Source organism: Schistocerca nitens, chromosome 2 (genome assembly GCF_023898315.1).
Source record: "Schistocerca nitens isolate TAMUIC-IGC-003100 chromosome 2, iqSchNite1.1, whole genome shotgun sequence".
Taxonomy (NCBI): domain Eukaryota; kingdom Metazoa; phylum Arthropoda; class Insecta; order Orthoptera; family Acrididae; genus Schistocerca; species Schistocerca nitens.
In genome coordinates this window covers 666,068,059-666,092,584 of record NC_064615.1, presented here as the reverse complement: position 1 = coordinate 666,092,584, position 24,526 = coordinate 666,068,059, and the positions used below count along the sequence as shown (strand labels likewise).

Below are 24,526 nucleotides of genomic sequence, written 5' to 3'. Positions count from 1 at the left end.
AACTGAAAGATTTGAAAGGAAATAAATCACCAGGTCTGCATGGAACATAGGGTACCCTAAGGCACTGGCCCCTTACCTATTTTCCTTTTATAGTGAATCTCTCGCCCAGCACATGATCCCACACGACTGGAAAAAAGCGCACGTGACTCCAGTATATAAGAAGGGTAAAAGAACAGATCTCCAAAATTACAGACCAGTATCCCCGCCGCGAGGGGTAGCCATGCGGTCTCAGACGTCTTGCCACGGTTCGGGCGGCTGCCTCCGTCGGAGGTTCGAGTCCTCTCTCGGGCATGGGTATTTGTGTTGTCCTTAGCGTCAGTTAGTTTAAGTTAAATTAAGTCGTGTGTAAGCCTAGGGACCGATGACCTCAGCAGTTTGATTCCATAGAACTTACCACAAATTTCCAATTACCAGCATTCCTAACTTCGGCTTCAGTTTGCTGCAAAATCCTTCAACGTATTCTCAGTTCGAATATAATAAACTTTCCTGAGACTGAGAAGGTTGAATCGACAAAGTGTTAGAAAGCATCGCTCGCCCAAAACTCAGCTTGCCCTTTTCTCACATGATATACTACGAAGTATGGGTGAAGGACAATGTGCTGATTCCATATTTCTAGATTTCCGGAAAGCATTTGACACGGTGCTCCAATGCAGGCTGCTAACGAAGGTACGAGCATAATAAGTTCACAGACATGCAAGTGGCTCGAAGACTTCTTAGTAATAGAGCCCAGTATGTTGTCCTCAGCAGTGAATTTACATCAGAGACAAGGATATCGTCAGGAGGGCCCCAGGGAAGTGCAACAGGACCGCTGATCTTCTCTATATACATAAATGATTTGGCGGACAGGGTGAGCAGCAATCTGCAGTTGTTTGCTGATGATGCTGTGCTATACGGTAAGATGTCGAAGCTGAGTGACTGTAAGAAGGTACAAGATGAGTTAGACAACATTTCTAGTTGGTGTGATGAGTAGCAGCTAGCTCTAAATGTGGAAATAATGAAGTTAATGCAGATGAGTACGATGAACAAACCTTTAATGTTCGGTTACAATATTACTTGTGTCCTGTGTGTCCTGCTTGAAACGGTCAAGTTGTTTAAATATCTGTGCGTAAAGTTGCAAGGTTCAGCTCTATCAACTGCAATCAAGACTTTAATAAAAAGGCAAAGGTAATGTTAATCAGAACACTGGGAGCAGCTGTGGTCTAAATAAATGGTTCAAATGGCTCTGAGCACTATGGGACGTAACATCTATGGTCATCAGTCCCCTAGAACTTAGAACTACTTACACCTAACTAACCTAAGGACATCACACAGCACCGAGTCATCACGAGGCAGAGAAAGGTCTAAATAACAATTGATTTGTTCATTCTTAACATCTCATGACAAAAAAAAATGGCTAAAGAAACGCCACACGAACATTTCTTATTTGACAAATGCTTTCAATGATGTGCGGTCTATGGTGAACAAAGTGATCAGCTGCCGATCAACACACGACACTAACCAGAACTAATTGCTTTACCTGACTTCATACATATAAATCCATGGTATGGTCCAAAAACTACGCTACTATCAAGCATCTATACTCCACTATTCCATAACAAAAACAACAGAGAACATGGCGCTGAGAAGCATATATTGGAGCCCTAAGCCATAGCACCGTCTGTAGTCTTGGACAGCGATATTCTGTTATTAAAAGAAGTATGCAAATACGGCGTCTTGTGCTCGGCTAATTCGGAATGCAAGTACTTCCCTATGAGTCTCTGAAATCCCAGTGGAGTCCAGTGGGCAGGTGGACCAGTTTGCTGGTCTGCCAAACCAATTTGACTCCGTGACACGGGATACGTCAAATGTGAAGTGGAATGTAAAAAAAGCTTATAAAACAATTTTAAAATTGTACACACACTCTTTTCATTGCTGTCAAGTCCTATTACATTAAAACACTGCATCTTGTGATGTACTTAATTTTTGTGGAGACGATGGTTTTATCCAGTTGTATATACACTTTTGAAGGAATAGGGTGAAATTGTTGATGCATGAGATGTAAGTTTGGAGTCTATGGCACAAGGCACATTTCTGGATTTTTCTTAGATGAGCTAAGTGGTCATAGGACGCACTACAGATTCTAAGTTTTTTATAAAAATGGCATGCCACTGATAGCAAGCGAAATGCACTGGGATGTTGGCCTGAAGTCTCGGGACAGCTTGTGAGATTTTTAATCAGAACCAGCTTGTCGTGGAAGGACTGGGCAATCTTTATTTCATTATTGTTAAGCAACATGTTTTTCTCCGTGCCAATATGAATTGTCACTTCAGTTAGCAGGAATGACTTGCTTTGGCCATAATTTTCGTCGCCCAACACAAACTTATTGTACCAGCTCACATCTCAACAACATAATTACTAGGATGAACAAATGAAAATGTAATTATATGCATGCTGTCTTTTGGAAGTAGCACTCAACGTAACATAAAAGTTTGAAGACAGAATTAAAATTATTGCACATAGTAAAAGTAGCTGTATTAACCGAATTTTTTTCTACAGCCAACAAAATTAAATTGTTCATGATGGAGGAGGAGGAGGAGATTAATGTTTAACATCCCGTAGACGACGAGTATTTGTGATGCAATCACCAACTGGTTGTATAAAACTGTATTCAAGTTTCCAGACTCGTCTTTGTTGGCCAGCGCGGCTCTACTCCTGTCAATGAGATTCCAGGACGAGGACGTGTCTGGAGACGCTCCGGACAGCGGTGATAAGCCAACCGTCACGCGCCATACGACCCGACAACCCTGAGTAATGATGTGCGGTGGCATATCTCTTCATAGCAGAACCCCTTTGGTTGTCATCCGCAGCACCCTTACAGCACAGCGGTACGTCAGCGATGTTCTACGCCTCGTTTTATTGCCCTTCATAGCACGTCTTTCAGTTTCTACTGCTTGTCGTACTTGCCAAATCCTACCTTGGGCATCAAGATCGCCGCATCTCTTCCCAACTAGAAACATTTGGAGGAACCAGCACAGGATTTTGACGATCCACCACGTCAATTGGAGGGAATTTGGCATGGTGTCCCTCTGGAGGGCATCCAACAACTCTGTCAGTCAGTGCCACCCTGAATAACTGCTTACATAAAGAAAAAAGAGGTGGACTAACGCGTTATTGACTTGCTCAATTTGTGAAGTTTTTTTCTCTTGAATAAATCATCCAATTTTCCTGAAACTGTAATCGTTTGTTTGTCTGTACATTTAAATCACATCTAATTATTTTCGTTCCATTCGAGAAATTCTTTCGTAGCGCTTCTTTTTTTCTCTTAGGGTGTACTTTCATCTCCATTACACAGGTGTTTGTACGTTATCATTTTCCAGTGATCAAAACAGTTTTCTGATTGGAAAAAAAATACGAACTGCGACTCATGAGGGTGGAGCCAAACCTTATTTTGTGCACTTTGGTTCAGTAGTCAGTGTCAGAACACTCCTGGCACCTACGTGAAAACAGCGAAGCTGTGTTAACGTCAAAGAATCAGTACAGAAGATGAGAAATAGGAAGTCTACTTTTTCTTGCTTTCTGTAACTTGTCCCTCGCACGACGTGCTGACAATCTGTGTCAACAGAAAGGTTCACTGACCTTAAATACGAAAGAGATTTCAGCTTTTGACATGTATTGCTCCAGGACGATGTTTAGGATTAGATGAATCGAACGAGTAAAAAAATCAAGAGGTCATGAATCGAAATGGGGAGAAAGAAATTAATGGCCTAATTTGACTAAAAGAAGGAATCGGTTGGCAGAATACATCCTGAGGCGTCAGGGAATCTTCAGTTCGGTAAGGAAGGAACGTGTGGGAGTAAAAGCACTGAAGAGCGGGCCCAAAGGTTGACTACAGTAGCCTTGTTCTAATGGATGTAGGTTACAGTAGTTACGCATAGACGAAGATACGTCCATAGAATGAAGACCAGAACAAGAAGTCTTAGCGGGTAGATTCCTCACGTACTTCCAAGTATCGGAAATGAGGCTGCAGTCTCTACAAACAAAGAAACTGTATTAATGACGTAACTACCAGAACTATTACATCCTTACTTTCTACGATTTTATTTTTTCAATTTCCATTGTCAAATCAATGGATGTTTAAAAGGTATTTCATATTGTAACGAATCATCCAGCTGACGCCTAAGATCCCTCACTTTCACAGATATTTCCATACATCAGAAACCTCGTCGCTACACCTCAATATATTGATTTACGTAAGGAAAGCTCATTATTACATCGTATAATCTACTAAAACTTCGTTAGTTATCTTTGGGTGTCTCATCAGGCACAAATGTGTGTGTGTGTGTGTGTGTGTGTGTGTGTGTGTGTGTGTGTGTGTGTGTGTGCGCGCGCGCGCGCGCGCGCGCGCGAGCGAGAGAGAGAGAGAGAGAGATATGCGGAATAGGACAGTGCATCTTACATAATTTGCCTGTTGAAGTTTAATGGAAGCAGGATGTGTCATTAAGCACGTGAAGTGATCATCGTCGTTACATAATAGAGGATTTACCTTCGAGTTTACTAAGACAGTTGCGAGTGATGTGTTTCACAAGTAGTCACCCATGTCAGTTTGAAATCTAGCGTTCGTTCAAGGAATAAAGGCATCAAGATGGATTATCTGGGTGGCAAAACAACGAAGATGTATTATTCTTGAAGTATCTACCTTTTAAATATATTCCTTGCTATTGTTATATTCATTTACAGAATGGAAATAATTAGCCACAGAATTAGCTAACAGTGTACATAAACTGATACAAATGTTACTCTGCAAATATATCACAGGAACTGAGCTGAATTGCAGATGTTTTTACACAATACAGGGTGATCCAGAGAGAAAGAACAGATTTCAGTTTTTTATTGCAAACAGACTATAAAAGATATAAACACACTTTGCATGCCACTGATTAGACAAATGTTCAAAGTCTTGTCACAGCTGTGCCGTTGTTTGTTTGTAGCAACATGGAAACTACACAACAAGAGATACCATATTGCGTGTTGGAGTTGCGTGAAGTCAATCCATTGGCCCCCTAGGTCACCAGACTTCACACCTTGCGGTTTTTTTCTGGGGGGGGGGGGGGGAGTTACATGAAAGGTAGAGCCTTCGTCCAACCTGATCAGCATTTGAAAAATCTAATTATTGGAGCTGTCGATTCAATAAACAGGAACCTGCTGATTCGAGTGTGTGTGGAATGAGAGACTACCGTTTCGATGTTTCTCGAGCGACACACGGTGCTCATGTTGAGTGTATGGTATACTGTCTGTGCGAGCATAAAACTTTTAACATTCCTCTATCTAGTGACATGAACAATGTGTTTGTCTTTGGCCGGCCGGTGTGGCCGTGCGGTTCTAGGCGCTTCAGTCTGGAACCTCGTGACCGCTTCGGTCGCAGGTTCGAATCCTGCCTCGGGCATGGAGGTGTGTGATGTCCTTAGGTTAGTTAGGTTTAAGTAGTTCTAAGTTCTAGGGGACTGATGACCTCAGATGTTAAGTCCCATAGTGCTCAGAGCCAATTGAACCATTTTTTATGTTTCTGTCTTTCATAATTTGTAATAAACTGAAATTGTTCTTTCTTTTTGAATCACGCTGTATTGTTGTAGATATTTTTGACGAAGCTCATCGTTGTCTTCTGCGAGCTCTCTGTCAGCATCCGTCGCGTGGATCTGTACGGAGATAACTTGGCCTCCGATGTATGATGGAGTTCGCAGCAGTTGATGCTTTGCCTCCCATGCATGCTGATGTTGCGTCTTCATATGTGGGTTGTCTTCTTGATCAAGAAGTCAGCATCCGTGGGTTGTTGGAAGCTCCCTACCGCTGGAAGCACCTTTACGTACTTGTGTCGCAAAGGCGTCTGCCGGCGAACTACCGCCATCGCACTCCGTCCAAGGCGTATCTCAGAGCTATAACACCACACAAACACATATATGTACTCATATAATATACAAAATGTGGACATGTGCGCTATCACATTATTAATGAACTGCACGATTACTCATTTATGTAAGTTGACGAGAATACTGAAAACTTCGTACTTGCGACGTAAAAGGGAAAATTCCCGAATTTAATTATGCAACATTCTGTACCGTCACAATCTGTGCCAATAAGCACGGACTCATTCATACACACTAAAATCTGTATCAATGCAGATAAAACTTATTTCCAAATAGATGTTATAAATTGAACCTTGCCGTATGTCATATGAGAATAACGTTAGGGCGAGTAAAAATGCGCCATTTCGTTAAAACCATGTGAAAAATGAATTTAAGTTCTTCCCAAAATGCAACGTATTAGTGCTTCCTTTGCGTAAAGCGACTAGTTGTTGTTGTTGTTGTTGTTGTGGTCTTCAGTCCTGAGACTGATTTGATGCAGCTCTCCATGCTACTCTATCCTGTGCAAGCTTCTTCATCTCCCAGTACCTACTGCAACCTACATCCTTCTGAATTTTACTCCTGATAACTAATTAGATTATAACCTTCATTGTAACGTTTATTGTGTCAAATCTGTTTTTATGGCCTCATGTATGGTTGCATAGCTTTGCAAATCAGTGCGTACACCCTATCATTCTGTAATTTACGCCTTTTTAGCAATTCCAGGTACCTGAGGTCTACCTTTCACGAACAGCTGGTCATCTGAATCGTCGTAAGTGAAATCTGGTTTGCAACGTAACCAAGTACCAGAAAAGACTCAGTTTGTGGACGTTCCTCTTAAATACGAAATATTTCAGTCAATATATAATAGGGAAAAATATATTAACATGTATTACATACAAGGTATGTATGGTTTCTGTATTTGCATTCAGCATCTATACTCGGCAAGCAATGCGGGAGTTATGCTGTCTGTTGAGATTGTATAAAGTCTTATTTGGACCAAATGCGTTTTGCTTTATTTAAAGCATCATCAGTGGTCACAGTAACAACTGTCGTTTTACTTACAAATCTGTTTAACGACATCACAAACAGTTCTCATGTTTAAAATTTCTTTTCTCGTATTCAAGTTTCTTGCTTCTATGTTACCTCCTTTCTGCTCTTATCAGGCATCAGATTTTTAATGCACTGTACTCCACTAGCCACAATATTTTATCGTGCATGTTTTTTTGTACCCATCTTGACCTCATTGTTACGTGACATTTGTCTGTTTCGATAACGCAGAATGCGATTGTCTTTTGTTTTAATTTTGTGACTGCGCGTCATATATATCGTGGGGTCTGCTATTCAGCTGTGAGTTTATATGCTTCCGACTCTTTCTGGGTGTATGTGTGCGTATGCTTTTGATTTATTTGGTTATATATTCAGGACAATATGCACGCAATTGACACGCAACTTCCCCATGCCAGTATTCATCGGTCGTGTGAAAAACGTGGACATTGGTTGGACGCGCTGGGTTAGGTGAAGAATTTTCACGCACATAGACTGTGTTGAGTTCTATTGACGTTTAACACAGTGAGAGGTTCTAAAGTCTCTTAAGACGTTAAGCACAGGTGATTCTAGAGGAAGAAATGAGAAGGGCGCAAAAAGGTAACTATTATTAATTTTCCAAATAGTTTAACCTTAATTTGGAAAGGTTTATTACAATGGCTGCATAGCTTTGCAAATTAGTGCGTGCACCCTATCACTCTGTAATTCACGCCTTTTTAGCAATTCCAGGTTCCTGAGGTCTACCTTTCACGAACAGACACGAGGACTCTGCTTGGAACTCGTTCTGACACCACACAATCAAATATCTTCTACACAATAGGAGACAATCGAGAGTGATTGTTTCGCTTTATATTCTGACAGACAGAAACCCATTAACTATTACTCGTCGTTCCTGAGGGTACTTCTGTTCCATCGTTACAACTACAAGAAAATGCATGTTTTTCTCCCAGACATGCTTCGCTTTATTGACGTGAAGCATCTGTGGTGACCAATGATGTTTTACTTCAATAAAGCGAAACGCGCCTGGTGAGAAAATCACGCACTTTCTTTCAGATCCAACGACGGAACGAAAACACATCCAGGAACTGTAAAGCAACTACGGACAATATGACCACACAAATGAACAATTTATTACTCTTTCTCACGTATGCGGTCGGATACCGTACTCTAGGAGACAATGCGGGATAGCTTTAGTTCCTTATATTCTGACAAACAGAAGATATCAGATACTACTCTTTGCTACCAGAAACAAACTCTTAACTGCTTATTCTTCTTTAAGAGGCGGATAACTCAAAATAATAACTATTACTGGATACTTACTGGAAACTCAGTTGCCCTCCCTCAGATGTCTACAGACTTCGCGTAGTTTTACTGCACCAGCATCGAAGAGTAAATCTATAATGACTTTGAAACTCGGCAGCAGTACTGCTCCTAAACGCGTCCTGGTCATGACTCCTCCTAACCCATCACACCGACTGCCTTGGCCCCAAGCAATAACCGCCTTTATGCTTACTTTTTGTGCTCTTAAGCGAGTTTCTCTAGTAATTTTGCTTTCCCCTGACTCTTCTGAAGGTCTTCCTAAGGAGTGGGATTTTTCCAGAAGCTTCCGACTGGTTCGAATGTACAACTTTTGCTGAGTAGAATCACCTTGGCGCCTTTAAAAATCCTGAGGCTGTTGTACTCACCAGCAGTTACAGCACGGCTGCTTTGTCGGCTAGCTGTCAACATGTCTTACATTGTAGGGTTCTCTGGCCTGCTTCCTAAGCCTATCTGACACCACCCCTCGTGTATCGTCTTAGCATTATTCTTAATACAGGTTCTCTCATTTCCTAGGAGCCTTGACAGCTCCGACCTTAATAAAATTTGACAGTCATGATAGTATAGAGGTCCACTTTTTGTGGCAGTTTGTTGGGGGATGCGGGGGGGGGGGGGGGTGAGGTAAAGTTGCTTAATATGCCGTAACTTGTATCTGTGGGTGAGTGTGTATGATTTTATTTATTATTTATCTTTTACGTGTGGTTGTTGCGTGTGTGTGAGTTTGAAAACAGGACTACCACCTCGTAATGACCCTTATACGGTCAACATTATTGCGCAATATTTCCGAATGTGCAATAATACTGAATGTGTAGGGGTGAGACAGAGGTTGCACAGTAATGCTGAGAACATCGAAAACTTTTGAAATATACGGCTCTGCTTGAAAATATTATTGCATGATAGGTTTTATAACCATGCCTCAAATACATTAACGTAAAATTGGACTTGTAAAATTTACGTCTTCGGAAGAATTGCCTGTAGCACAGATCGCATGGTCTGCGGTACTACATTAGCGCCAAATTCGTGGAACTGCGTCTCTCGGTCTAGTATTTTGTTTTTTGATCATGGGGATAGGGATATCTGTAGAAACTTATACTGGGGCGAGGGTGGGGAGGAAGACTAAAACTGCAATTTTTTATATAAATAAGTCACTCAGTTTCGAGACTTCTGTTGCCACAAGAATTACATTTTCCAGGTGACATGAAACATTTATTATACCAGAGTACTGATGGTTATTCACCCAATATTTGTTCTAGGTAGATTAATTTGATACTTAGGTCATAGCGTTCTCTCACTGCTGTCAGCCATGTAGTGCTATATTTTATCGTAATGATGGGATATCACTTCTAGAAGTGTAATGAATAAAAACGCCGTACCTCCATATTCCAAGGGATGGGGGTAGAGCAAGTGTCTATTTAAAGGGACAACCATTTTTAGTGATATAACAAACACTGGCCCATACACACGTAAAAAGTTATGATGACCTTTTTTTCCAACCTCAATTCTCCCAGCAAGTTTTCGCGTTTGATTTTTGACGCCCCTTGAACAAATTTCGCATCCACCTATTTTTTTACAGCTTTCAATAAAGTGGAGCAATTATCATAACATCATCATCTTTGTCGTCCAACATTCCGAGACACAAAATTATTGCCCAGTATCACTGGCAATATTATTGACCGTTTAGGGAGCGCTTCCACAACTACAACAGACACGAAAATAATCAGGTTCAGTAACAATAAACATCTCCTGACAATACAAGAAAGAAAAAAAAAACAATTCTACCCGCAGTCGCGCAAAAGAAATACAGGTACATTCAAACAAACATCAGCAATCAAACGTTATGTAAACTTGTTAACATTTAGTAGATACACAGTAACCCGTTCTAACAACTATAAAAACATTATCACCTAAGCCAGGCAGAGACATCGCACAATCAGCCAACCCATATAAACAGGTTCAACAAAGTAATAACACACACACACACACACACACACACACACACACAAGCGCGCGCGCACGCGTGCGCGCGTAAGTTACGACACACACACACACACACACACACACACACACACACACACCAAAAAAAATTCACACCAACCCACGTACACCCCTTTTCCAAATTCCCACAAAGACAATATGCAAGTATACGAGATTTTTAAAAATCGTATAAGTTCACTCACATACACTGCAAAATAAAAAAGTCTGTAGACATAGAAACAAAGATCTGAACAGCAAACGCGACAATAGCCACATTGCCACTATTACAAAAACAAGGCAAAATATGAATATGTTCCGCGCTATCGAAACAAACGATGTTCACGTAAGCACGAGATGAATTTGGATATAGAAAACATGCAAAAGAGAGAATGTTGTGGCTAACGCAGTGCAGTATTTAAAAATCGGACGCATGTGTGTACGAGAATACATGGAAATAAGGTAAGAGCAACAAACCGTCAGTACGAAAAAGTAGCTTTAAAGATGAAAACTGTTCGTGACCGCGTTAAACCGATTTTAAACAAAACAATAATTGTTACAGTGACACTCTAGATAGTGCTAAACGCGTTTAGTCCAAATGAGACGTCATATAGTCGTAACAGACGGCGTAACTGCTGTGTTACTGATACTAAAGAAGACAGGCCTAAAATTACAAAATGTGTACTCAGATAATTATTATGAACTGCATGAGGGAGAAAAAAATTTTCGCAGTCGGTAGGACTCGAACCTACGCTCCCAGAGGGAATCTGATTTCTAGTCAGACGCCTTAACCACTCGGCCACGACTGCCGTTGGCAAACATGCGTTCTTGAAGGGAAATATTACATCCATGTGTCTCTCTACCCCCCTCCCCCCCATTCTCCCTCTCTCTCTCTCTCATGCTTTATCTATCTTTTTCCTCTCTACCTTATGATCATATTGGTGATCGAATGATGTGGTGATCAGTCTTCTAATATGGAAGGAGTTGAATTCAAGTCGCTATCTGGCCATCCAACCTCATTCAACTTTTTAACGGCTTCCGTTCACCACTTGGGGCGATTACCAGGATAATTCCACATGGCCATCCCCCTGTAAAGCCAAGAAGGGACGTTAGTTTAACATCCTGCTCACGCCTCGCCCCCCCCCCCCCTCCTCCTACCCGCACCCCTCACTGACTCCCAGTTTAGCACACCATGTAGTACAGGGGATTCTTGAATGGGTGCAAATTTGATAAAATGCGGCAGTGTAAGTCATTTGCCCGCCTTTTTGTGTACTCAGAATGTTTCACCATGTTGATGCTGTAAATGGAAACTTAACCGAGTACGCTTAAGCGCAACAACATGCAATCTTAGCCATTATTACGGGTAATGGAAGCCAAAAAATTCGTGCATTGTACCCTCATAATTGATTCTTCTTTTAAATTTTTACATGTGGTGTGTCTAAACCAGTGGCATATGCAATCTCTGACGAGGGATATTCATACGTCCAACTTTCGAAGTTGGCTGTCAGTAAAACTCATGCACGACACAAAATCTAACGATTTTCGACATACGTCAGCCTGACGAAAATAACAATACTTCTGGGCTACAAAATACAATAATTCATGCTTTAAACAGGATACTTCATGAAATTACATCTACTTACATCATATGCCAATGATTTGTAGATGGACAATTAAGAAATTGTTAAACAGCAACAGGCGTAGTGAATATTGGTTTGGAGCAGACATAAGAGGACTCCCTTGATAAATTAAGCAGATATGCGATAACTGAAAATGGCTTTACACAATAAAAGCTGTTTAACGTAACACAGGCAAGAAAAAATATATTACACACTGCAAATCACAAGCTAGTTCGACTCCAAAGTCATAGTTGTGACTTATGGCCTTTTTAGCGTCCTGCAAAAGGTCGTGAGAAAATGTTTTGTCATAACAGGGACCAGAAGCCCTGGTCTTCAAAACAGAAATACACTCCAGAGATTCATTGGACATGGATGATCTGAACTCTGTTCTGTTTTTATTTATTTTTGTAATTTTATTTGCACAAGACTGAAAACACGTTCACACTCTGCATTACTATGGGATATGGTGAGACCAGAGAGCGTTACTAGAGAAAGTCGGTTATATTTAAGAAGTCCATCGGCTCCACGAATTCTTGATATTTGTGCTTAACTTGCATCTTGATTTGCAGCCAAAGTGCCATCTACCTGAGGAGCTGTAAACAGCCTCTGAAGCTCATTCACCACCTCATCTGTAGTTTAATTCTCTTCCTTCAGTAACATGATACGAAACTTTTCGAAGAAAAACGATTGGAAAAAAACTATGCATCTCCAGTTTGTCTAACTTAGCAACTTGAGCATATCTCAACACATCATCCTTGATTGGAAACTTGTTGATGTAGTCTCAGGCAGTACAAAAGTAGTTTATCACTGATGAAAAGAAAAAAAACATTTCCCTGTATCCTGGAGATCAATTACTATGTTCGAAGTCTGAAAGCCAATAACTAACTCATCATCATTTCTTTGATTTTGAATCAAGTTGTACTCAACTTCGAGCAATGAGGAGCTTTTCTCAATTTTGCGCTTAACAAACTTTGCTTTAGCAAATTCATTAGAAGTTCTAATAAAAGGTGAACTTGTGGGAAAAAGTCTGAAGGGCAACATTCAATTTGTCAAATGTAGAAAGTCACACGAAGGAATATGCAAAAGGCCTTGCTCAAGTTTGAGGACGGGAATAAACAATTTTTCCTCACGTTTTGTAGCAGATGTCTTATTTTTTAGGATGGGTTTGTCACATCTGGAAGAAGATGCTATTCTTTTAGGGGGAAATGTAGTAGCAGAATTAAGTATTCCCTTCTTCTGATACTCTTTGGGTACACGTTGTTCAACACTAGATATTCTGAAAGATGTCAAGCTTGTGGAAATGCTTTGGGTATACATAATATTACTTCCTTCTTGAAGAAAGGAAGAAGCAGATCCCACTGGTCCAGCAGTCTATCCAAACATCTGCCTAAACATAACCAACTAGTATATACATGCTTCAGAATTTTCTCTGCCTATCAGGTGGCAAATGCAACCTACGCTGCGATACCTGGCTGAACTATCTTCAGAACTGCTGAAACGCCATTTCCGTGCGCTATCATAACAAGAGCACTGTTGGAGCAGAAAGCCACAGTTTTCAACTGGTATGAAATGAGAATTCAGCTGTGATAACATCAGGTTACTTAAGTTTCGTCAGTTGACTCCCTGTCTAATGCTGATACGGATAGCACAGTGCTCACTACTTTTACCCGCGGAATATCACAGAACGTAGCAACACGATACAACTTGACATTCGTATCATGCTTGCATCCGTTGCCAAAAGAAAATGGCCCATTCTGAAGGCACGTAACAACTTCAGAGGATATATTTTTTGCCATTTATTTACAATGCATGTCGTTTTCGTGCGACTACAGTTGTATTTCTTTGCACTTCTCACGTGGGGAATATTTTCTTATATTAAGCAGCAGGATAATCAACCGCATCACCAAAAAAGGAACTAAGCAAACACTGGGCCCTAGTTACGTCACTGTCAACTTTTCCAGACTTAAAAAGGTGTTGATTTTCTTGTTATCTTCTTTCGATTTAACATAACTTACGTGTTAATAGCAATTCACATGATTACTTAAATCGTTTCTTCCACCATGTGCAGAATTAATATATCACACCTACATACCGTGGAAAAGGCAAATTTTTCTCCCTTTCTTGATTTTCGTATGCCCAGAAAATCAATAGAATATGATTTCTTAAATGTCTGGAAGTACTGCTGTTGTTGGATATATTCATGAATCCTATAATAGGAATACAGCGTGTGAAAATGGCCGAGAAAAAAATCTCTCGATATGTACTGAAACATCGAAAGGAACCTGGATCAGTGAACATCACATAAAATTTTAACATAAATACTCAAGGCACTCAAACACTTTAGTGAAACATGTCAAAGCACACAAAGTCTTAAACCATTAAATGAACGCGACGCCAACCTCGTGAACACACACTCACACACGTGGAACAAAAGCAATTAGTTCACACCTGGTCAAAGAGTATCCGTTACAACAAGCGAATGGGGCGGAACAAAGAATTTACGGAGCACACCTGTCGACGCGTACGATTCACAGGGAAGAACTTTTATCCCGGCTTTTAATTCAATTCCAATGACAACAGAAATATCACACGGTTAAAAGTACCGATCATATCAATGATTGATTTATCAACTATCGTAGATTTGCCTTCGACCTAAGCGAACAATCGATTGTACGGAAGTGGGATGATTATCGAATGTTAAGATTTCAACTTTTCGTCCGCGATAATTTAAAACAACACCGTCCATCCGTAAAACCGTAAAATCTGCAATTTCCGTAAATTTTACGAATAAACCGTAAAAGTTGGCATATTTGGATGTAATGTTCGTTGTTAACTCTGCATTGCTATTGGTGGCTCTTCCTGACCCTGACTTGAGTGAGCGATTCGTTTTCGTTAGGTTCACGACACTGCACACGAGCAGCGTTCCTAGAAGCTTCCTACATTACACAGGTGTGCCATTTGCTCGGAAGTCCACTGTGTAGGAGTGCTTGTGGCGTGTTTGGACCGCCCATAGCAAGTAGATAAGTACTTGTTGGGGCTATAGAACCCAGAGTAGCAATGATGGTATCATTTGTCCCAACACAAATATTTGTAGCACACATTCAAATTGCTGAATCAGCCTATTTATTTCAAACGAGGGCTATAATGAATGTAACAGAAGGTATGTGCAACGATGCGAAATGAAATCGCTAGTGAGGAATCAGGTGACGAAGGTGGAGACGTACCGTCGGATAAATTCTAGTGTCCGATACCACCCGTCGGCTTTGACCAATGACGTCATACGTAAGGCAAACATACTGCAATGGACAATCTATGACCGGAAATGATTATATTCGTAAACAAATGAATGTAGTGTGCCATAAAATAATACATTTAATGCGACTATTATTTACGCGCTAATTTCATTTAAACGAGTTGAAGATGACTGAAATAAATAAGAACAGGAGAGCAATTACGAGTGCATATATTATGTAATATAATAGAACAGCGTTGTATAGAACCTGTTGCCAGCGATGTGGAAGGCGCAGTATACTGTTAGCAGAGCCTGTCCTATTATATTTTCGACATGTACTGCAAAAACGATTTAAATAATTAATCGTCGAATAGTTGGAATCGATTACTAGAAGCAAACTATGTTGGAGGTCATTTCTAGTTATCGATTCCAATATTACTGTTTGTTGCGCAAAAATCTTATATCAGAAACGTGCGTCAAAAATGATCTTGTTAGTGAACTACAGAATGCGACTAGACGTTAAAAAAATGAAAATCTTTACACACATTACTGCACACGCAAAGAAATAAAATGCAAAAAAGACCAAACCTTGCAACCGATAACTATGCTACACCAAAATAACACCAGCTGCAGTAGCTCCAAATAACACTCCGTAAAATCGATAAACCAGGAGTGCCAGTAAAAATAAGACAAGTGTAGCAAAAACACAAAAACCAAAATATAATAGTAGCTACATAAAAAGAAACTTACCGCATATGAACTTCCAAAGGAGTCAAAGATCGAGGCTGACAAGAACGAAATAAGAACATAATAAGAAAGAATAATGTTAGAAGGTCAAACTGTAACGAAAGAAGCAAAATCCAGAAGAACTAATGAAAAAATAATGAGACACACAAAGTCCAGGAACGAATGAGGTACCACTCAAATCAGTTCTTCCCGCCCTCAATCAGACGCAAAATTTTGAAATAATAAAAAGAATGAAACCACGAGTCGATCACATAAACCCTTCGGCAAAGACACAGCAATACCCCTCGGCCCACCACTGTAACCAGAAAATATTAAAACGACAGAAAAACCTCCCTCCAGAGAAACCAGAAAAGTAGCACTCGCACAATACAGTAATATAAAAAAACGCAACGTAAAACAAGAAAAAAGTATCAGACCCACCAACACCTAACTAACAAAACGAGGCCTGTACATTTTGCTAACTACTTTCATAAATGCAAGAAATAAACAATAAACAATAAATAATAAACAATAAGAAATAAACAATAACAATAAATAAACAATAAAAATATTCGTCCTCCAACAGTGTTCATCTAAATGGACCTGCAACACTGAAATCCTTCCCCACAATGACGCCCAATGATTGCAAAAATTTGATAGTTGATTTACGGTCACTCATTTTCTGAAGCAGAATTTTCGCAGTAAAAACAACTGACTCATCCATAACGAACAGCGTGAGAAATCAAGACCTTATAAATCACGACTACTTATAAATCACGACTACTTTCATTAACAAAAGATGTCGAAAACAAATTACGAGATGAAAAAAAATCTACATCGGATTTTTAATATACAAGCGCAACGAGGAAATCCAGAGAAATCATTTAACGTTCGTTGACAGCAATCGGCGGCACAAACAAAATAACATCACACATTACGTCATTGGTCAAAGCCGACGGATGGTATCGGACACTAGAATTGACCCCGTACCGTCGATCTATTTAGTCAACACGATACGGAAAGCGACAAAAGTGGGGATGACAGTGATAGATACCAGAACAATAAGAAATATTTTGTAGGTAAGGACAAGCGTACTAAATAGATGAAAGACATGCCTACACCTCGTATCAGAACGAGATCACATAATATTGTGTCACATATTCCTGTTGTGACGGGAATGGCAAAGAATAAAAGGACGTATGAAGAAATATGGCGGCTGTTTTTCACGGATGAAATAATGAATGAAGTAGTGATATATACTAACCAGTGTATCGAATCCGCTAAGTCGAGATACTCTTCGTCTCAGACCTTCATTCATGATACAGACAAAGGTGAAATTGAAGAATTTCTTGGTCCGTTGTATTTGGGTGGAATCTACAAGGTTGGAAGGGTTAATTTAGAAGAACTCTGAGACAGAGATGGAACAGGATTGGAATATTCTACTCTACAATGACCATACAGAGATTCAGGTTTCTGGCACAGTGTCTGAGATTTGCGATAAGTCAACGAGGACCGACAGGCGAAAAGAGGATAAATTGGCTCCTATACGAAATATATTTGATTTGTTCACCAAAAACTGCATAGCACACTATTCTCTTGGAGGATATGTCACTGTAGATGAAATGCTTGTCAAATTTCGAGGACGATGTGGTTTTCGAATGTACATTCCTTCCAAACCTGATGAATATGGAATAAAAGTATTCAACCTAGGCGATGCAAGAATGGCGTACACGTCAAATTTGGAAGTTTATTTAGAAGAGGAGCCAGATAGACCATATAAGTTGAGTAACGTGCAGCTGATGTCGTAAAAAGGTTGTGTAATCATATTTCAAAAACATCAAGGAACACAACGGTGGATAACTGGTTTACGAGCTATAAACTGGCCCTATCACTTCTGAAAGACCATAAATTAACACTTTTGGGAACAGTAAGGAAGAACAAGACGGAAATTCCCCCAGAATTAGTGAACACAAGGGGTAGAAATGCTTTTACTAGTATCTTTGGCTTTCAGAAGACGTGCACATTAGTGAGTTATGTAACAAAGAAAAACAGGTGCCTGCTTCTAATGAGTGCTATGTACCATGACAACAAAATGGATGCAACAACTGGGGAAGAAATGAAGCCGGAGATGATAACCCTGTAGAATGCTACTAAGGGTGGGATAGATTTAGTAGATCAGATGTGTGCCATCTATGATGTAGCAAGAACAGCTAGAAGGTGGCCCTTGGCCGTATTCTTTTGCTTACTAAATGTAGCTGGCATAAATAATCTCATCTTCACAGTTAACAACCAGGGGGAGACCACGAGAAGAGACTTTCTGAAATCGCTTGGGAAGGCTCTTGTCAGAGGCCAATTACTACACAGGGCTGGCAGTAAGCATATCAACCGACCACTCAATAGATCTGTCAACAGACTGGGGGGGAGGGAGGTCTAACAGCAAGACGAAGGGTGTGTGAGCCGGAGTACAGTGCCTAAAGGCCGGTCCACACGCAACGATCTGTCTGCGCAGATATCGGCGCACATGTCTGTACATGCAAAAGATCGCTGCAAATGTGTTTGTGTTCACACGTCACAAACTCCAGTCTACTACTCGCCTGCCATCTGTCGGTGTAGAAAAGAAATGCCAGTGGCAAGCGACTACGCTCGCCGGAAACGTCAGAAGTTTAATTAATTTATTTTGAAATTTAGGAATTGAAGAAATTCTGTTGTGGTCTGTGTTCGCAACTTATGTTGCAAAAAACATTCAGACAAAACGCAGGAAACACGGAGCGCGGTCAAAATGGTATACATAGTGGCTGCTAAAGCGAAAGCATTTTTCGCACGTACATTTACCGCGAGAGTTGCAGGGCCACCCTAACGACTGGCGTAATTATTTACAGATGGATGTCGAAGCTTATAATTGTCTCTTAACGCTCGTAACCTCTCATATTATACGAAATAATACTTGAATGAGAAGAGCAATTTCTCTCCATGAACGGCTGACGGTGACATTAAGATTCCTGGCAACGGGAAGGAGATATAAGGACTTTAAATTTTCAACTGCAGTTTCTAAACAAGCATTGAGTGAAATTATACCCAACACAAGTGAAGCTATTTACGCTGTCCTGAAGGATGAGTTCATGAAGGCAAGTCAAGTACATTAATTCTGTCAAGTTACAAATAATATTTTTGCTGATGAAGAATCACAATATTCTTGCTGTTTTAGGCGTGTTTGAATCACAAAATACGACAAACTTGGCTGGTATATTTCATTCACTCCAACACCAGATCTTCGAGATTTTTGAACTTTTGATAATTATTTACAGTAAACAGTCCACAATGATTTTTATTATTACCGTTTCTCAGTTCGCCGGTGCGTCAACTTCTCGTAATTTTTCAATTAATGCACTCTATGCAGCTGTCTTTTTGTTCTTGTCACTGTACTCTTTACTTTTAATCTTCCACAAACATGGGTCATTCTATAAAGTTCAATGAATTCACTGATAAACTGTCTAGAACACTGACGAGCGTCAGCCATTTTAATGCTCCGTGGGCACAAAGACGAGCACTAGACTGAACAAGCAGCTGTTTCGCGCCAGATTTACGGCGATCTCCTGTCCACACGCTCCAACTTGTCTGCGCAGATGTGGTTTGAATCCACAGATTTGAGACGATTCGCTCAAACCTCCAACTCCAACTTCCAGGTGTGCACACACCTCATGTCGGTGCAAATCTCGTGTCCACAACGATCTGTCTGCGCAGATGTGATGTGCACAGACATTTGCGCAGACAGATCGTTGCGTGCGGGCGGGCCTTTTAAGAGAGGGCGGTTCTATGGTGATGAAGATAGCAAAACGCAATATATTTGTCACAAATGCTCTAAGTTTGTATGTCTCAAAAAATACTCAAGTTTAATTTGTAAAGAATGCGTGTAGTGGCGAGTGGTAAAAAGACATGTGGAGACAGTACATCCAAAAGACATAGTGGAGACTCTCCATTTACTTACAACGTATTCGTACATGTTTTCTATTCATCTGTTCATATCTGAGTTTGGTTTTCGTAGCTTTCATTGTTCTACTTTGTGTGCTATGACACACAAAAGTCACATTTGTAACCAGTTTTGTCCTGTACAGTATGTAAATGTTAGAATCACTGTCTAATTTGCTTACGTAGTAATAAAGGTCAACAATTTACTCAAACCCAAACAAAACGTGTTTGTTTACTTCATCTAGACAACATGCGTGAATGCGAAGCCCTTTTGTGCTCCCTACTTAACAAATCAGACATACGTAGGTCGGCTCTGTGAGACCCCTCGTAGCAACGGTGGTACAAACGAACACAGCAGCAACGCAGGGTTAAAGAAATGCAATATGGGATAAATACAGCCATACATTATTCACTGTATACAAAATTTCAAACAAAGCAAGATAGAAAAACCTCGTCTATTCACTGCTTTTAACATTTCGTCACTCACCACACTTCATTTTCGCAACTTCATTGCACGTCGAATACTTTCGTCATTATTTTTTATTTAATTTAACGGTGATGTCTTAGTACAACATTGCAGAATTCTGTAACTGAAAAAATGACAGACAGCCTTTGCTGTGAACAGAAGTGCCAAGCCTGGAACACATCCTACGCTCCGCGTTTACCTTTGAACTTTTTACATCATTTCCAGGCAGAAAACCACATTTCTACAGAGCAGTTACAATAAGTTATGACTGTCAAGTTATAAACTTCAGGTACATTTCCGACATTAATGAATACCGATGCCTACATTCACACCACGCATAGCAGATCTCCGGTTACGAAGTTCACATATTCAGCCAATGGGAGGCATCCACAACTCTCGTTAATAGGATCGTCGTACACTCCTGGGTGCGGATGTCATTCACTTGACGAAAGGAAACAGGCAGGAACATTAGGATTTAACGTCCCGTCGACATTAAGATCATAGAGACGGACACACATGCTCTAATATTTCAGGGATGGGGAAGAAAATCGACCGCGCCCTTTCAAAGGATCAGTTCGGACCGATTTAGGGAAATCACGGAATCCTGATTTTGGTTGGTCGAACACGGATTTGAAATATGTGCATCCAGAGAATCGTTCACGCCAGTGCGACTACATTCCTAGTGCATGAAGCGATAGATATAAAGAAATAGTACGCACAAAAATATCAAAGATAATAATTATGACGCTTTCCTACCTAATTCTTAAATGGCCCAAAAGGACCATGTTGAAATCTGCGTTTCTATTATCGGATAAGCAAAGCCGTTCACGAAAAATCGACTGATGTATTAATCTTTACGTATCTGAACGGCTGTAATTAAGAATACTGTTTCCCTTCTCGATGCAGCTTCAGCCCCTGATGAACTTTAGGGTCAGAAATCACCAGCGATGTCAGAAGACATGCTGAAAGGCCATAGAGATGGGGAGAAAACACTCAGTAGCTTTTCACATGCATAGGCATGTGCTACCACTTTACAAGATCTTCAAAACAATAGTAAGTCTGAAAGGACTGTCCAAAAATTATATATATATATATATATATATATATATATATATATATATATATATATATATATATATATATATTGTTTAATGTTTTTGTATATATATAAACATTAAACATTAAACAACAGTATAAACGAAGAAATGAAGGCTTTTTACCTTATCTATTATGGTTTTTCTTTACGTAAATAATAACCTCATAAAGAAATGTGTTTTACTCCTTCATTAAAGCCGACCGTTTCAGTTAAAAAGTTATCTTTCAACTTATGCTGTTATTTATATACAATGTGGCGTCAGCTCTGTGTTGTTATTGTAAAACCTAAATCATTTTTCGCTTTCAGATATCTGACCTCGCTTGAATAAGAGCACTCAATGGAAAAACCATCCAAGTCATCATGGAACACTTGCAACTTGCCACGAAAACCAAGCATAATAATAAATATTATGAAGACACAAAAGCACCAAATCCGCTGATATAACTCGCGGCGTAAATAGAGTAACTTACGTTGTTGGCAGCATCTTTCTTCCCGACAAATCGTGACGTGCCGTGATATGACGTGACGTGACAGCCCGTCGACGAACTGTTCGAATGCCGTCATTTGAAATGCATGTGAGATGTTTCGATGTGGCCTGGAGTGACAGCCAATGTTAATTGGCCTTAAACGAACAGCGTCGCCACGAGATCACGTGACAATTCCAGCTTAATGTTGACAACATGCGCAGAATGCAATGCTCACTTCTGAGGTTTTTCTACTTTACGGCAGATGTAAAGAACACAGCAGATTTACACAGCAATTAAAACGTTCATGGACTTTAGAATGTATTCTAACCTTCTAATAAAAACAATGATGCTGCCACCCCCGGTACCTACATTATCACTGGTGGCGCGTGTGACTAGACATCCTGTGAAACATAACTAGCCTTCTCTGAAAACTACCTAGAACAAATGGCTCGAAACCCCCAGCCCCCCTCCCATCTGTGATGGAAATATTTTAGAACTAAAGGCAACAGATAGACCTGGCCTCTTTGATGATGTCCATATCGAAACTGGTTTCAGTGCCCATGACACGGTTGTGGGCAACAACCGTTACCAAAGTACAAAGGACAAATAAAAGAAGTAGACAGATGTAAAAGTTCAGTCAAGGAAATAAGAAACCAGTAGTGTCATATCTCAATGAGTAACTTGAAAAATTTAGCAGAGGACAGGATGTGAAGAGTAGCTATGGCTCAAGCTGAAAAGAAAAGTTGGCTATGCACTGACCTAGTAGTCGGTTCATAATGGGAGGGACCATCCATGACATACTGTCTCTGTAAAGAAGTCCGAGCCCAGTAGCTGACTGGTCAGCGTGACGGATTGTCAATCCTCTGGGCCCGGGTTCGATTCCCGGTTGGATCGGGGAATTTTCTCCGCCCAGGGACTGGGTGTTGTGCTGTCCTCATCATGATCCTATCATCCCCATCGACTGCAGGTCGCCGAAGTGGCGTCAGATTGAAAGACCGGCACCCGGCGAACGGTCTGCCCGACGGGGGCCTCAGCCATACGATTAAATTAATAAATCTGCAAAGAAACTTCTAAAAACAGAGACAACTGCACAAAAAATGTAACATAAAGCACAGGGCTACAAATAGAGAGATGTTGAATAAAACACGTTTGGCTGTCAAGAGAAGCATGCGTGAAGACTTCAAAGACTATCAAAAGCACCGTCTGAACAGGCCTCGAAGGCCCAGCATTATCGACCGGCCTCCCATGGCTGAGTTAGTCTCTCTTTTGAGTACAGTCTATAGTAGATCTCTTGAGCAAAAACCCATACCCAGTAACTGGAAGAAGGCTCACGTCATACGCATTTACAAGAATGGTTGTAGAGGTGGTGCACAAAACTTCTGTGTACAGTATCCTTGACATTCATATGCTGTAAAATCTTAGAATATATTGCGCGCTCGGACAAAAAAATGGTTCAAATGGCTCTGAGCACTATGGGACTCAACTGCTGAGGTCATTAGTCCCCTAGAACTTAGAACTAGTTAAACCTAACTAACCTAAGGACATCACAAACATCCATGCCCGAGGCAGGATTCGAACCTGCGACCGTAGCGGTCTTGCGGTTCCAGACTGCAGCGCCTTTAACCGCACGGCCACTTCAGCCGGCCGCGCTCGGACATAATGAGGTATCTCAAACAGAATGACTTTCTTCATACCACCCAGTATGGATTCCGAAAACATCGAACATGTGAAACCCAACTCGCACTTTTCTTACATAACATACTGAAAGCTCTGGATCAAACCAGTCAGGTAGATTTAGTGTTTCCTGATTCCGTAAAGCATATGACTCAGTACCCCACTTACGTTTATTATCATAAGTATGATAGCATGCGGTATGAACCGAAATTTTTGACTGGACTGAGTATTTTTTTGTCGGGTGGGCGCAGTAAGTTACCTTAAATCGAGAGTCATTGGCAGATGCAAAAGTACGAGGGCCACTCCAAAAGAAATGCACACTATTCTTGTAAAAATATAGTTTTCATTCTGCATGTGTGATACAGTGCGTAGATACATCCTTCCCGCTTGTTTTCAAACTTAGTTCAACCTGTTCCCGTGAGTTGCGTTGTCACAGCATGTCTTCAAGATGGCAACATGCTATCATAGAATTCCTGTGCTGTGAAAACGAGACAGTGGGAAACATCCGCAAGAGTTTGAAAAAGGTGTATGGAGATGCTGCTGTCGATCGCAGTACAGTTAGTCGGTGGGCAAGCAGGTTACGTGATGAAAGCGGGCACGGCCATATTGAGGATTGTCCTCGCAGCGGGAGGCCTCGTACTGCACACACTCCAGACAATGTGCAGAGAGTTAAAGAATTGGTGACTGCTGACAGACGCATCACAGTGAACGAATTGTCACGCTACGTTGGGATAGGCGAAGGAAGTGTTTGCAGAATACTGAAAGTGTTGGCGTTAAAAAAGTTTGTGCCAGGTGCGTTCCCAGGATGTTGACAGTGGCTCACAAAGAAACAAGAAAAACGGTATGCAGCGAACTTTTGGAACAGTACGAGAATGGTGGAGATGAATTTCTTGGAAGAATTGTGACAGTTGATGAAACATGGCTCCATCATTTTTCACCAGAGACGAAGAGGCAATCAGTGGAGTGGCATCATGCAAATTCACCCAAGAAAAAAAAAAATTCAAAACCACACCTTCTGCTGGAAAAGTTATGGCTACGGTGTTTTCCGATTCCGAAGGACTCTCGCTTG

At 40.7% G+C, this 24,526-nt stretch overlaps 1 non-coding gene across 1 annotated transcript; it reads right to left on the bottom strand.

Moving 5' to 3' along the window:
• Positions 1–10,938: 10,938 nt before the first annotated feature.
• Positions 10,939–11,020, bottom strand: Trnas-aga (transfer RNA serine (anticodon AGA)). The gene has a single exon. It is a non-coding gene; the product is annotated as a tRNA-Ser (tRNA).
• Between the last annotated feature and the right edge of the window lie 13,506 nt (positions 11,021–24,526).